This window comes from Aulonocara stuartgranti (genome assembly GCF_965226115.1).
Source record: "Aulonocara stuartgranti genome assembly, chromosome: 3".
Lineage (NCBI taxonomy): Eukaryota > Metazoa > Chordata > Actinopteri > Cichliformes > Cichlidae > Aulonocara > Aulonocara stuartgranti.
The window spans coordinates 75,603,105-75,619,564 of record NC_138941.1 but is presented as its reverse complement, the minus strand read 5'-3'; the positions used below and the strand labels follow the sequence as shown (position 1 = coordinate 75,619,564).

The 16,460-nt window shown below is 42.5% G+C and overlaps 2 protein-coding genes across 6 annotated transcripts in view; both read left to right on the top strand.

Annotated features, from left to right (window-relative positions):
- Positions 1-16,460, top strand: part of LOC309703204 (NACHT, LRR and PYD domains-containing protein 3-like) — a gene marked incomplete at its 5' end in the record, with an annotated part of 103,873 nt that overhangs the window by 12,730 nt on the left and 74,683 nt on the right. The gene's annotated exons all lie outside the window — the stretch shown is intronic.
- Positions 1-16,460, top strand: part of LOC309703486 (protein NLRC3-like) — a 79,599-nt gene that overhangs the window by 21,435 nt on the left and 41,704 nt on the right. For 3 of the 5 annotated variants that reach the window (XM_082528347.1, XM_082528345.1, XM_082528348.1), the window contains exon 1: positions 13,585-13,617. The exons of 1 other annotated variant lie outside the window; for it this stretch is intronic. The gene's annotated coding sequence lies outside the window, so the exon portion shown is untranslated. Of the gene's footprint in view, positions 1-13,543; positions 13,618-16,460 lie in introns of those variants that run through there. One more of the 5 variants, XM_082528346.1, reaches the window with a different exon arrangement.

Genomic DNA, 16,460 nt, shown 5'->3' with positions numbered 1-16,460 from the left:
GTCATAGTGAACCTGGAGGTTTGTTTTCCTCCATCTGCGCTCAGCTTTCCTACACTCTCTTTTTTCATTTTTCACCAGTGTGGAGTTTCTCCATGGAGACTTTTTTCTTCCAGAGATAACCTTCACCTTAATGGGAGCAATTGTATCCATTACATTTAACATTTTAGCATTGAAGCTATTGACGAGCTCATTGACTGAACCTCTGGACCCTAAGCGCTTTACACATTCAGTCATCCACCCATTCACACACTGGTGATGGCAAGCTACATTGTAGTCACAGCCACCTGGGGCGCACTGACAGAGGCGAGGCTGCCGGACACTGGCATCACCAGGCCCTCTGACCACCACCAGTAGGCAACGGGTGAAGTGTCTTGCCCAAGGACATAGCGACCGAAACTGTCGGAGCCGGGGCTCGAACTGCCAACTCTTGAGCTACGATCGCCCACATTTATTTAGATAAACTTTTATATTGACAGCTGTGATAGAAGCTGACAACTATGGCATGCTCTCTATATATTTAAAGGTAGAAAAGCCAAATGGCTGCTCTCCGGGAGTTTAAGTAAGCAGCAGTGCAGAAATGCATGTATGTGTTTCTAGTGCTCCTCATAGACAAAAGTTGAAATTTGTTTTGAAAAGCCAATATGCAAAATCATAGAACTGAAAACAATGCAATAAAGAAATATAGTTAGAATAGAATAGAATAGAATTCAACTTTATTGTCATTGCACATGCACAGGTACAGGGCAACGAAATGCAGTTTGCATCCATCCAGAAGTGCTTTAGTGATATAGATATTACAATATATATTAGCAATAGTATAGATATGTAAGTATATTACAGAAATGGGTCTATTATGGTATGTTATAATGTACACAGTATGAAGTATGTTGTGAATATTCTATAACTAAGTATGTACAGGCTGTAGTGAGTACAAGCTATGTACAGGCTATGAACAGGATATAAATATGAAAAACTATACAGAAATCTGAGATATACAGCTATACAGAAATGGGAACTATGCAAGTTGTAAACAGTTGTAGGATTAAAGATTATTGAATGTAGAGAATGATTATTTACACAGAGCTATACAGTAGTGCAGTTAAGATAAGTGAGGGTGTAGATAGTTTCTACAGAGGTTATATAAAGTGTTAGTGGTTGTGAGTGGTGGTTCACTCCATGTTATTATTGTGTGTTTGAGGGTACAGTTGTCCATTGTGGGGGTGTGTATGTTCAGTCCATGAGTTTAACGTGGGTCAGATGTCAGGAGGCAGAGTTCAGGAGTCTGACAGCTGTGGGGAAGAAGCTGTTCCGGTACCTGGTGGTCTTAGTCCGGAGGCTCCTGTGGCGCCTCCCAGAGGGCAGGAGGGTGAAGAGTCCATGTGATGGGTGACTGGGGTCTTTGATGATTTTCCCAGCCCTTTTCAGACACCGCTTCCTGTAGATGTCTTTTATGGCAGGAAGTGGTGCTCCGGCGATGCGCTGGGCAGTTTTCACGACCCTCTGCAACGCCTTCCGGTCCGAGGCAGAGCAGTTCCCGTACCAGACTGTTATACAGTTGGTCAGGATGCTCTCGATGGTGCAACAATAGAAGTTCACCAGGATGTCTGAGGACAGGTGGTTCTTCCTCAGAGTCCTCAAGAAGAAGAGGCGCTGGTGAGCCTTCTTGACCAGCTTGGAGCAGTTGGTCGTCCAGGTGAGATCCTCGGAGATGTGGACTCCCAGGAACTTGAAGCTGCTCACACGCTCCACAGCCGTCCCCTTAATGTGGATGGGGGATGTGGGTCAGCATTCCTCCTGTAGTCCACGATGAGCTCCTTGGTCTTCTCGGTGTTAAGCAGCAGGTTGTTTGTGTCGCACCGCTCAGCCAGACGATCCACCTCCTCCCTGTAGGCGGCCTCATCGTTGTCACTGATGAGGCCAATCACCGTGGTGTCATCTACAAACTTAATGATGGTGTTGGAACCATCAGCAGGTCTGCAGTCGTGGGTGAAGAGGGAGTAGAGGAAAGGGCTCATCACACAGCCTTGTGGTTCATTGTGATGGTAGATGAGCAGTGGTTATCCAGCCGGACATGTTGGGGGCGGTTGGTCAGGAAGTCCAGTAACCATTTGCAGATGAGGGAACTGATGCCCAGGTCTGTCAGTTTCCTGATGAGTTGTGAGGGGTGGATTGTATTGAATGCTGAACTGAAGTCTATAAACAGCATTCTGGCGTAGGTGTTGTTGTTGTCCAGGTGTGAAAGGACAGAGTGCAGTGCGATGGAGACTGCATCCTCTGTGCTCCTGTTCTGGCGGTATGCGAATTGGTGGGGGTCCAGGGTGGGGGGGAGACAGGATTTGAAGTGTGCTAGGACCAGCTGCTCTAAGCACTTAGTGATGATGGGGGTGAGTGCTACTGGGCGGTAGTCATTGAGGCAAGATGGGTTGGAGTTTTTGGGTATCGGGATGATGGAGGTGGATTTGAAGCAGGCCGGTACCACAGCGTGGGCCAAGGACAGATTGAATATGTCTGTGCGCACTCCTGCAAGCACCCCAGAACACGCTCTGAGAACACGTCCGGGGATGCCATCAGGACCTGCAGCCTTGTGGACATTGATCCTGCTCAGCACCGCTCCTACATCGGTGGGGGAGAGAGTCAGAGGTTGGTGGTCTGGCGTCATGTCTGCTTTGGTTGTGGTTGTGGGGTTCCCTCGCTCAAAACGAGCATAAAAGTTGTTGAGCTCGTTGAGGAAGGAGACATCAGAGGATGCGGGGGAGGGTTTGGTGGTCCTGTAGTCTGTAATGGTCTGGAGTCCTTGCCATATGCGTCGGGGGTTGGAGTTGGAGAAGTGTTCGTCTACCTTCTTCTTGTAATGGTGTTTGGCTTTTTTGATGCCCTTCTTTAGATTAGCCCTGGCTGTGCTGTAGGCGTGTGCATCTCCTGACCTAAAGGCGGTGTTGCGGGCCTTCAGGAGGAGACGAACATCCCGGTTCATCCAAGGCTTCTGGTTGGGGTACATGGTGATCCGTTTCTGGGTGGTGACACTGTCTGTGGTTTCGGAGATGTAATCCAGTACAGATGAGGTGTACTGGTCCAGGTCTGTGTGGGTGAACATATTCCAGTCTGTGTTTTTAAATCTGTCCTGGAGCACTGCGTCTGTCCCCTCTGGCCACACTTTAATTGTCCTCACAGCAGATTTCACACGTTGGATGAGTGGTGAATACCTAGGTGCGAGGAACAGGGAGAGATGGTCCGATTGTCCAATGTGGGGGAGGGGTGTGGGTGAAACGACCCAGGTGGAAGATACAGAGGCAGGAAGGAAGTGATAAAAAAGGAGCTTTCATTGTTCGAAATGCAAAACTGTAAAATGATGAAACACAAAGTCCATCAAACAGAAATCCAAAGCAGGCGCAGGAAAAGACGACAGTATATACACTGGGAGCTACCTGCAAACACAAAGACAGGTGGGAGCATAGCACAGGTGCAGATGAGAGAGTTTGGCTGGTGAGAGATGAGCTGATTGGATTATGTGTATGTGTCGGGAATGGTGGCTTTTTGAATTGTTACTGGATGTTATTGCTGATGGTAATTATTCTCAGATTAAGGATTTGGTTTGAGAATTAAAAACTTTGGATTTGTGAAGGAACAGTGGTAGGGCTACTGACTGAAAGCATGTAGCCCTACACACTACACACTACAAAGAAGCATAAACAGAAGAGAAATATAAAGATAATGATGGTCACAGTTTGAATTTAATTCAATACAGGGTGTACTGACAGATCCAGGATCAGTCCAAATCATCAGCAGTTTGATCCATGTATGGATTGAAGTGAATTTGTGAAAATCTGTTGGTCTGTTATCAGTGTCTAACAGTATGTGTATGAGAGCCATGTAATGTCCATGTGTGCATGCTGACTGTGCTGCTCTGACCCCCCTCCTCAGGGTGGAGCCTGCTGGAGTCCGATGGTTGAGACCAGGTCTGAGGAAGTGTAAGTGTGTTTTTAATGGGATTCATGAAAACAAAGCAGCACACATTCAACCATCTTCATCATGTCAGGAGTCATCATCAAAGTGTCAATCAATGAACAGATGATGGATCAATAACTGCAGCTGGATTGTGTTTGTTCTCTCATCAGATTCCTGTCAACTCACAATTGACACAAACACAGTTCACACAAACATCAAACTGTCTGATGACAACAACAAGAAGGTGACACGTGTGAAGGAGGTTCAGTCATATCCTGATCATCCAGACAGATTTGATGTTCATTACCAGCTGCTGTGTAGAAATGGTCTGACTGGTCGCTGTTACTGGGAGGTCGAGTGGAGAGGAGACGTTTATATATCAGTGAGTTACAGAAGAATCAGAAGGAAAGGAGACAGTGAAGACTGCTTGTTTGGATACAACAATCAGTCCTGGAGTCTCAGCTGCTCTGATGATGATGGTCCTCGTTCTGTGTGGAACAATAACAGACAAACATCCATCTCCTCCTCCACCTCCTCCTCTTTCTCTAACAGAGTAGCAGTGTATGTGGACTGTCCTGCTGGCACTCTGTCCTTCTACAGAGTCTCCTCTGACACTTTGATCCACCTCCACACCTTCAACACCACATTCACTGAAACTCTTTATCCTGGGTTTAGTCTCCGGTCTCCTGGTTCCTCAGTGAGTCTGTGCTGAGTTGAGTGTAAAGAGTGTCCTTCAGTTAGAGAAACGCTCTGACAGTTGAGCAGATAGTTCAGTCTGTACATGTTTGTCTCTTTCACACGTTTTCAGATTCATGGATTCAATCAGTTGATGTTTTAAACTGTTCTAAATTATTCATTGTAAACTTCTTCCTCTTCTGTCCTTTAAAGATGGAAGCTTCACAGTGAATATCAGTATGTTGTGTTTCTCTGAAGCTCAGTTCATAACCAGCTCCTCTGCATTTTCAACAAGTCTGAGCTCAATAAAATGAATTGAAATATTTGATTTCTCTTTTTGATAGGATTTTTCCAATGTAATGGGAAAATTCTAGTTAACCCTCACATTTAGATTTACGTTGTTAGAACTTCACTGTATGATTTTTGTATAACCTTTGCATGCATGCAACCCACACATTCTTGCGTTCACCAACAGCCTGGGTTGGAGAAAAGACTGTTGTAACTGAAAAGACACATAGAGTTTGTGTGATGTTATAAAAGGGGCACTGCGACGCCCCGAGGTTGGAATGCTCATTACTATGAACCTGTTATACTTTGATGTGTGCGTGTTCTCTTGCACGCAGTGATAAATTGTTTGACTCTTTCCGTCTTGCAGACTTTATTTACAAAATTCTACGACACCAAGCTTTCTACATGCTCTTATTGTTTCAATCAATTTAAAAAATGTTTCAGATATATAAGCTGAGAATACTGGATCAGTAGTTTTTAATAGAGTTATAACCATGATATGTTTTGTATTGTGATATCATAATGCATGTGACTAATCTAATAAATGGCAAAGAGTGCATTAAACATGTGAAATTGGTCTTGTTATAAGTATGTAAATATTTCTGTATAGCACTGCATATATTGTGTATTTGCTTAGTTCATATGAAACATGAAAACTATCACAAAGGGTAATGGTGATAATGGTGTCATGGTCCCCGTGTCTCTCCAGCTGGCTAATGTTGGGCCGTAGTTTTGTTTTTGTGTGTGTCTCTCTCTTTCTTTTTAACATCGCTGCCTTCTACCTGCCTGGGCAGAGCTCATTACTGGGCTCTCGCTTTTGGCCCACCCACCTGCCACTGATTTGTTCCTATGTTTTGTGGCTACTATTTGATGTGGTGGCTCAGAGCAGCTCGTCGCTGGAACGGTGAATGCCCTGTGTTCGTAAAGCCCCGGCTAGTATCAAACTTATGTTTGTAATTTCTGGATGTAGAATTACTTCTTGCTTCCTGGACCTGTTAGTCTGTTTTTCCCTGGATCCCAGTCAATGTTCCCTCATTTCATATGTCTGAGCGAACACACAAACTCCCTGAGCGGTCCCTTGGACCACTGTGAGCAACATTAGATGTGTGCACTGTGGTCACGCCAGCATCGAATCCATCCAAGTTACATGGTTTATTAAAATAATCAAATTACAGCATTTACATTTATGTTAGACTATTTTTAATTAACTGCTTTGGCACTTACAATGAAAATTTAAAATCTTGTTGATGACCTTGTGTAGTATGTCAACACTATTGGAAGTAAAATAACTTGAACTTCCAATTTTGAAAACACAACTTTCTTTTTATTTTTAATAAAGCTCTTGTGACTTGTATTATGAGTCTGAGTCTGTGTTCTGGGAGAGAGTCTGTAACTCTGTCTGCAAAATACAGTATATATGGACCAATGTTGGGCATTTAATTATATAGTTACTTCTTCAAAAAAGTAACTGAGTTATGCAAACAACAAAGTTTTTTGCAGCTGTTTACCTAAAAATGCAGCAAAGGCGTTTTCTTAAATAAACGTTTCAAACTATTTACAGCACAATCAGCTGTTCTGCATCAAATTTGATGCCACACAAATTATTTGTGCCACTCCAAAAAACAATTTCAGTCCACTATGAGATAAAGCAGAACATCAGCCTGATACCTGCAGGCCTGACAACAGGAGATGTATCACTGCTGTAACACCTGTAACATTCAGCCGTCGCCTCATTGTTCTGGCACACACAACAAAACTATTGACTACACTACACACTAACTACACACTAACTACACAAGATTTGCGCTAAACGTCTCACATCTCTCACATCATTTTTATATATTTTATTTTATTTTTACTCTATTTAATTTGTAAAAATGTGTATATACACACACACACACACACACACACACACACACACACACACACGTAGAAAACATTTAGTATACACATCCAGAAATGCATACACTATTATATATTGTACATATATTTATTAGTTTCAGATGTAGCCATTCTTGTATTTTGCTTGTTTACGTTATTGTATTTTGCACAACTCTGTTGCTTGTGAAGCTCGCACACAAGAATTTCACTCACATGTGCTGTACCAATGTACCTGCACATGTGATGTGACAATAAAAGTGATTTGATTTGATTTGATTTGACATCTCAAAACACTGCCGTCACTCCTAAAACTTCCCCCTTCCTAAACAATAAATGCCATGTTGCCAGATCATTTTTTGATTGGTCCACATGGTACATTTTTCGACTAATAGGAATGGGTGGGGGTGTTTTGGTTTTGTCTTTGCTCACAGGCTTTCGAGCGTTTTCCTTAAAAAACGCCGTTTTTACCGTTTCTTCCTGCAGTAAATATAAACAACGACAGTATTCAGGAAAACAACCAAACATTGCAGATATTTTTTATGATAACTCCGGTTTTACGTGGCCGATCAACACAATTTAAAAACTGGTATAAAGACCACACTTTTCCCGTCAATTGTTCCGTCTGTCCTGCTCACATCTCCAATGGTTGTACACGTTGTCATTAACGTGGCTTCACTCCACATCAGCCGCTTTACTAGCTAAAACACCGGTGTCGGCACATAAGGACGCTGTCATAGCCTGTCAACCACGTTGATTAGCTGCGTATATACGAATGTGAATCGCATCATTGGCTGGACTGTGGGATAAGGTGGCATCGTTGTAATCCCATACTGGAGCAGCCAGTCACTGACTAACACTGCCAAACAGAATTGTTAAAGTATTAATTTTAATTTCAATTCAGCTTGGATTTTTTTTTTGTGCGCAACACAGATTTTCTCTGCGCAGAGACCGTGCCAGTAGTGCACAATTGCACACGTGCACAGCTTAGAGGGAACATTGATCGCAGTGTGCAGCTGTGTGGACTGGAGCAAGACAGTGAAAAGCGTGAGTGGCAGAAGAGGATTCATGGCAGACTGAGGAGCGTGTCGTGGAGTGCTTCTGAATGGAGAAGAGAGTAGACGAGCTCGCACTGAAGATTTGAGTATGTGGATTAACCCCCCTGTTGTGGAAGTTTTCCATTAAATAAAGCCTGCAGACGAGCGGTGAGCGGTAGCTAACATTCTTTAATCAAAAACAAAGAACAGACAAACCAAATTTCTGGAGAGCCTGCATGATCGCGGGGCAGATGGTCAGCAGAGTCTCTCTGAGCCTAGCATGGCTCTCAGTTAAATACCTTTCACAGGAACAAAAGGCAGTACACAGCTGTCTCACACTCCCTTGCTACCTCCCAGAGTCCTCGAAGAGACAAAAGACTTCCTGTGGAGCTGTCTGCTTCCCCCAACTTCCTTACTAGACCCCCACCATTTGTCTTACTGTATGAGTGTGAGACATGTTAAAATCCAGTGGCACCAAGGCATTATACAATAAAATAATGTGAATGATACATAAATAAAAGAAATTCCTTTCCTATCCCCCCCCCCCCGGATCCCTGGATCCTGCTCGTCACTTGTATTTACAGTTGCACTTTGGTGATTTGTGCGAATAAACTGTGAACTCTTGTTTTTCAGGCTGGGTCTGCACTTAAATCCATTCAGTCTTGCTTGACACCTGCTAGCGAATCTGGTGGATTTGGTGACAGATTTGTTTTGATGTAGAATATTTAGAAGCTGTGTCATTGTTGTGAAGAACTGTGAAGGTTCTCAGTCATCCAGGTCATCGTAGTCAAAGGAGCTTGCAAAGAAAAGCGTCTGGACTTCCTTAAGTTACTTGAAGACGTTTCACCTCTCATCCGAGAAGCTTCTTCAGTTCTAAGGTCAAATGGTGGAGAGTCCCAGATATAAACCTAGTGGGAGTGACCCCCACAGAGGGACAAAAGGACCCCCTGATGATCCTCTAATCGCCTGAGCCAAGGTGTGAAACTGGGTGTGGGTCCCAATCAGCCAGAGTTTCGGGTGAGTTCATTGTGAAACCTGGCCCCACCTTATCATGCGAATTCCTGAGGTCAGATGGCCCAGGATGTGAGTGGGCGTTAAGGCGTCTGGGAAGGGATCTCAAAACTGGATTATAGATGGCAGAGAGTTGGTGTCGGAAACCCCCGCCTCTGTTCAAAGATGGTCGCTCACAGTGGACATAGATGCTTCTTTCACTCCTCTTTCAAACCATCTGTCCTCTCTGTCCAAAATGTGAACATTGGCATCCTCGAAAGAGTGACCTTTATCCTTAAGATGCAGATGGACTGCTGAGTCTTGTCCTGTGGAGGTGGCTCTTCTATGTTGTGCCATGCGCTTGTGAAGTGGCTGTTTGGTCTCTCCAATGTAGAGGTCTGGGCATTCTTCACTACACTGTACAGCATACACCACATTGTTAAGTCTGTGCGCCAAAACGCCAAAACGGGATGGAGGATACAACACAGTGAAACAAACACATGTATTAAGGTGAATGTAGTTCTTGTTTTTGCTGCCATGCACACACTGGTAAAAACAAACACATATAGTGCACTTAACATGACCTATAATAACTCTGCCTATTTGGGGTTTTTTTTTACCAGCAGGGGGGTTTGTGTACACATGAAGCCCTCAACATTTGAACCTCCTTGAGGCAGTTAGCTGAAAGGCTTCAAACCCTGATGAAACTTTATCTTGCCATTACTAGGGAAACACAAACTAACACACAATGAACACAGTGTTTCTAGACTGCTGCCTAATTATTTATTACTGTAACACAGAGTATGCACTGCTCTGGTTTCACAATACTGCCCAGCCAGCTGGTGTTTCCTTTTGCAGTGTCTCTACTGTCAGCTTCACTCTCCTTCTGACACAAAAACCCTCAGTCCCAGAACACTGCTGTGAAATCAGAGGGATACAATGAAAGCTTTGAGCTTTTTCAGCATTTCCCTGCAGCTAAGCACTCATGTTTTAAGACTAAGACTCTGAGGAAGGAGAGAAGGACAAAGAAGGTGGGGACAAGGGACTGATGGAAGGAAAGAAGTAAAAGAAGGAGACAACCAAGGAAAATGAGTTGGTGAGATGGAGGGAGGAAAGGAGAGAATAGGAAGTAAAAGGGAGAATGGGAGGACTGAGAAGACGATGAAGGAGTAAAGGAAAGAGGAGAAAGTAAAGGTGTAAGGAGGTATGAAGCAGGGGCTCCTCTTAATGGAAGCATGGCGTTCAGATATTCCTGTCCTGCATCTCACAGGAACATCTGCTTCTCTTTAAAGTGGAGAAACACCTCTGAGCTTCCTCTGAACTGGGGACTCTCATAGAGGAGCGCCGGCTGAGCATGAACCTCAGCCTTCCTCAACTACTACACTGCTGTCAGACAGGCAACGTGAGTTGTATATGGAGCTGGCTCGTTTCTGGTCTGCTTGTTGTCACCTCAAGCCTCCAATTGAATGGAAAAACGTGCGCCATGGTAGAAAATAATCCTCATCAAAATCAAAAGAAATGGAGCTGTCACATCACGGCTGTGACGGCAGCAGCATCAACAAACTAAACTCGGAAAACTTATGAGAGCTTGTCACATTGAGAAATGTGGGAAGTGGAAAGGGGTCCTCTGTAGTGATGGGATTTCCGGCTCTTTTTAGAGAATCGGCTCTTTCGGCTCGGCTCACTAAAAAGACCCGGCTCTTTCAGCTCTGAACCGGCTCTTCAGGTTGTTTTGTTGCTTAATTAATTTATTATTAACAATAATATAAAATTATGCACAAAAGGAATTACTAATGTAAAAAAAAGTGGTTTTATTCATATATGTTTATATATAAATATATGCGGTGGCCCCTAGTGACGAAGCACGTACAAACTCCAAAAAGCACGTACAAATTCCAAAGCACATTTCTAGCGTTAACTGAACATCCAAAACAGTGCCTAATTACTATACCTTTCTAATGTGATGTTGTTGTCCCTGGCTCTCTTTCTCTCTCTTTCCCTCCTGCTCTGTTCCTGTGCTACTGCGAGTAGTGATGTGGGGATCGATCCTGAAATATCGATTCCTCTGATACCAATCATTTATGTTGTAGAATCGATTCTCATATTAAAATATTGATAGTTTAGTAATTTAGGGTAAATTTGTAGTTTATCATTAACAGGAACACAGTGGAAAGAAACTATAACATTCGGATTGTCTACATTCAAAGGAACTATTTCCTCTTCCGCCTTTCATAGTCATGTGCGAAACACGGCTGTATAAATGTCTCGCAGCCCCTTTGGTGTGCGCACTCACAACACTGGCTGAGCGTAATTGTGCGGATGTATTTTACCTCCACAAACAGCTGAGACGTAGTTTGTGATACATGTGGCAAAAAAGTGAAGTGCCATACTTGCCAACCTTGAGACCTCAGAATTAGGGAGACATTCAAAAGGGCTGTTGGGGGTGATAAATACATTTTACAGTGTTTATTTATCGGATAAAATACGTTAAATGTCACCCGGAAACAGCGGGGGTGTCCAAATTCAGAGGCTGCTTCCACCTGAGGACCAGGCCTTCGTGGTCTAAAGAAAGCCGGGTAGTACGTCACGAGCTCCCTCGGTGGAGTGAAACTCGGCCGTCTGCTCCTTGGTATCTAAAATATAACCCCGCGCTGGAGCAAACTCTCGACCGTCTCACACTTTGTTTAATGAGTTTTCTGTTTGACGTTTATTCAGCTGTGTGAAAACCCCGGAGGAACCCTCCCGATGGATTAATAAAGTAAAATTTAATTTAATCTAATCTAATAACTTTAATCTCAGTCAAACCGATTTACTCACAAACAAATGAAAAAGCCAAACAATAACATAGAGTTGTGACATTTCCTAAATTTTAGAAACATCAAAGTTCTTCACAAACCATCTTCATCTTTAAAAGAGGAAATTGGGGATGTGGAGTTGACTTTAAGAAGCTGAAGAGTTTCTTCTTCAGAGGAAACACTAATGCTCACATCTCCTCCACAGCTGTAGCTGTAATAAACATTTGTCCTCCATCTACAGGAGCAGTCAGCAGACTATTTGTAAGTTATGATGTTTGATATTCAGGCTGATGAAAGTGTTTGAATTTAAAATAGTTGTAATGTTGGAGCTGTGAGCTGAAACAAATTCAGTCTGATGTGTGGAAACCATCACCTGCAGTTTATTCATCGACTCATTTTCTGCAGACAGAGGTTGTGTCAGATAACATCAGTCCATCTCCTTATTCTACAGCTCAAAATACATCAGTCCTCCTGGAACACGTGCTCTTATTGTGAAAATCCACCTTCTTTCTCAATCAGAGGTGGAGCCCTGACACCTTCCAGGTAGCAGCTCACCTGTCTCTCTGTGCAGCAGGTTTGGACTTGGTTGGTTTGAAGCTGAATTTCAGTGAGGAGCTCAGACTTGTGAGACAAGAGGACTCACTTAAAAGGTTTTTTCATGGAAGTCATTCAGGACCCACAGTGGGCCCACAGACTACGAAGCCTTTGGTTTATTATTTATTGCTGCAGTCAGTGGAACATTTATATAATGTAATATACTATAATATATTATGCATTTACAGCAGTAAAATTATTTAAATGTTCAGACTGTCAAATGTGAAGTTTAGAACAGAACTCACTTACAGTTCATTAAGTTGTAACTGTACTTTTATGTTAATTTGAGCCTGGATTTTTCCATTTGGATCCATGTAGTTAATGACACTTGAAAATCAGGACTTTAATTAGTGATGGGCGATACCACTAATTTCCTTTCCGATCGAATACCAAGTAAAATTCAGGGCGGTATCGACGATACTGATCCGATACCGATACTTTGTACAAAAACTTTAATCTTTTATTATATCTCAAATTATAGCGTCATAATGATTACAGGACATCAGATTACTTGTTCTTATCACTTAATAATGCAGAATTCATCGTACAGGAATTTTAAAAAAAACTGAAGTTGTGGCTATTTGAACACCTTGCATGCCTGCAACACTAAAGGACTCCGTGAGAGACGTCTGTCTCGCGCTAGCAGCACTTGTCCCTGTCCACTCCTCCTCTTCAGTTCGCCTCAACATACACTTGTCATATTCTGTGATATGATTTACTCTGATGTGTTTGACAAAGTTAGTGGTGTTGCCACAACACCTCACTTTCTTGCCACATGTATCGCAAACCACGTCTTGGCTGTTTGTGGATGTAAAATACGTCCGCACATAACTACCATTACGCTCAGCCAGTGTTGTGAGTGCGCACGCCAAGGGACACATTTATACAGCCGTATTTCACACATGACTATGAAAGGCGGAAGAGTAAGTAGTTCCTTCCAATGTAGACAATCCGAACGATATAGTGTCTTTCCACTGTAATCCTGTTAACTATAAACTACAAATTTATCCTAAGTTATTAAAATATCGATATTTTAATGTGAGAATCGATTCTAGAACATAAATGACTGGTATCGGAGGAATCGATATTTCAGGATCGATCCGCACATCACTAACTGTAATCCACAGTGAGAACGTCTTCCATCAACATTTTTCTGAATCCTCTAAATTCCTGATTGTGATAGATTTAAGTCCAATCTGACCACATAAAGTTACACAACCACAAATTATCAGTGTGAAATTAAGTTCATTGAAAAACAAAGAGCTCTTACTGTGAAAATCTGCCTCCTTGCCCCTCCCACCTGCCATGCCTCAGTTAGAGTCCCGCCTCCTTCCAGGAAGCAGCTCACCTGTGTGTCTGTGTTTAGTGTCCAGGTGTGGAGTGGAGCTTGTTGTTGGTGTGTGTTTGAAGAAACTGTAAGTTTGCTTTATTTCCTTCTTTAATAGTTTATCTTTATGAACTTTACTGTTTGTTCTGCTCATGTTTGATTTCTTCATACAACAAACTGGTTTTATTTCCGTTCTCTCCAGTTTGTAATGTTTTCCTGGCTAACATCAGCTGTGTGCAGCTTAGTTCCTGCACAAACAGCACAAATCTGCCGCTCCATAGTTCACGGTAACGGACTCACAGCTGGACCAACGAGGCCGAGTGTGTCCGCCGTTTTGAGCTACGTTCGTGTTTGTGTACATATGTATAATTTGTACTTTGTTTGTACTTATAGTTTGTACTTTGTGAGTTAGCCTTTACCATCACTGTGATTAATATTTACAAACGAGACACCTGCCAGAGCTTGAACGCTAAGGTAGCCAGACAGCATCCTAATGCTAAGAGCTCTGAAAGACACAAGTTAAAAATCTATTTGAGCGCTTTGTGAATGAGAGCAGCAGAGTTAGTTAATGGTCAGATGGTTACAGAAAAAGCAGCAGACTTTGTAAATTATGATTTATTCTAGCTGTAACTTAAACATGACATGACAGGAAGTGATGCCTTAACGTTCAGCTGTCTTTGGATTTTCTTCAGGAAATTTAGTTGCAGCTGTGAAATAAGGCCGACTGTGAGGAGGAAGTGTAATATGAAACAGGAAGCCTGTAAAAGCTGAAGTCACAGTGTCAACATGTCAGCAGAAAACCTCACCCATGACTGCTTCATCAACATGGAGCTCTGAGTGTTTATTAAAGGATCATTGTGTGAAAGACGCTTTAACACAGCTTACTGCAGCCTTTAGCTGTGAGCACACAGTGTCTCACGTTCACATTCACTTTACTGTTAAATACACTCATTAACTTTAAACAGCTGCTGTTATCAAGTGAAAATAGCAAAGATGTCAGGACTGGGCTGAGTCCCAGTGTTTCAACATCCTAGTAACTTCTCAGACAGTCAAAACTCATCAGAGCTTCTCATTATCATCAGGACAGATTTGGGTCAATATCATTTCACATTTCTGTGTCATCATCCATCAAATGTTGACACATAGTGGGTTTGTCATTCTCTTAGCTGACACTGAGATGAAGCAGGAAAGAAGCAGCTGATATTTGGACAGCACACAGTTGATGTGCACATGAATGATTTGTGTTTCCTCTGCAGGTGAAGGTAGAACGTGTGTGTGTGAGCTGATGTGGATGTGAATTCAGAAGCATGGATCAGTGTGAGGACAGAGAGGAGGGAGTCCCTCCCTCTAAAACCATTCAGAGGTGAGATGACCATCTCTAACTGTCCATGACTCTTCTCCATGTCACAGCTCAGCACTCACATCACTGCACATCACTCACAGGGACCAACCTGGACCTCCACCCATTTGTGTGTCCTTAAAGAGTGATCCATCTAAAAATGAAGCCATTAGATTTAAAGTCCAGCCTGTGTCTGCAGCAGAGAGGTGAGCTGTTACTAACACAAACTATTTGATGTCAGTTTGGTGTCTGATTTAAATCAACTGCTTGTCTTTGTTTCCCGGTTTCTAAACTGGATCTCAAGGGAAGTCACTGAGCGAGGAATTCCTTTATTCTCTAAAACATGTGCAACATGTACATTTAAACTCCTGCTGCTCACAGTAAGCCCATCAATAGTCCTGCACAGTGTTAATGACTGTGTTTACCTCTGGGTGGCGTTATGTTCTTACACTGCCAACACTAGCTTGGCATTTCCTTCTGCTCAAGCTCAGTGTGCAAACCACTTTGTCTTTGGGATGAGGAAGGTCCAACGGACCGTGGATACACTGTTCTTTCAATTGTGTAACAGTTTTTATTGATTGTGCACTTGTATCAAATTCTCTTGTTCAGCACACATGCCAGCCAGCTTTCCATCTGACTGCACACTCCTCTCATGTCGACCTCACTATAGGAACGGACCACACCTCCACCACAGAAGGTATTCTAAGTCTTTATCAGCTTTTTTTTTTCTTCTAACAGGATCCATACGACACCCGCTGGACCTGAACCTGATCCCAGCTGTGTGTCCCTAAACAGTGGCTGGTCTGCAGATCGTCCCATTAATTTTAAATTTGAGCAGACATCTGTTGCAGAGAGGTGAGCTATTCGTAACTTGAACTCTTTGAGAGCTGATGTAACCGCTTGATGTTGTTGTATATACACTGCAGTGCAAAGACATCATTCAATCACTCAATCCCATTAAAACTGTCTCTTAAAAATAAGTCTTTGGTTTCCAAGCAACTAAAAATCCACTTTGGCGAACAGGAAGTGATCAGAGGGTCTGTCCCACCACCTGTCAGTCTCACCAAACATTGACCATAGATATTATTAATTAGATTAAATACAGTAAATAATAGTCTTATTTGGACACTATTGAAAGGGAATACTGTATAATACAAATTTTGGAATAAATGACATATATGATTGCAAAAAAATCTAAAAAAAAAAGAAAGAAAAACACATCTTAGAATAGGATCTTAATGCATATAAATGAATATTTGATTAACCCATTAATTAAATGCATAATTAATACATTGATATAGTTAATTAAATATGTGAACTATTGTTAATATAGTGACAAGTTCTTGACACCAAACTACATACTAGTTTCATTAATAAACCAAGCTCTTCGCATGAGGTTTTGAAACTGCTCAGAAAAGACTTCCTTAGCAGGGACAGTGAATTTATTTACAAATGCAGAAACATTGTAACCAACAGTTCCAAAAATGTGATGTCCACTAATCCCAGCTCCCAGTGCAGTGTTCCAAATGCAAAACACACTGCACAGATTCTCCTGCACTATTTACAAAAAGTTTCTTGAGCTCTCTCTAATT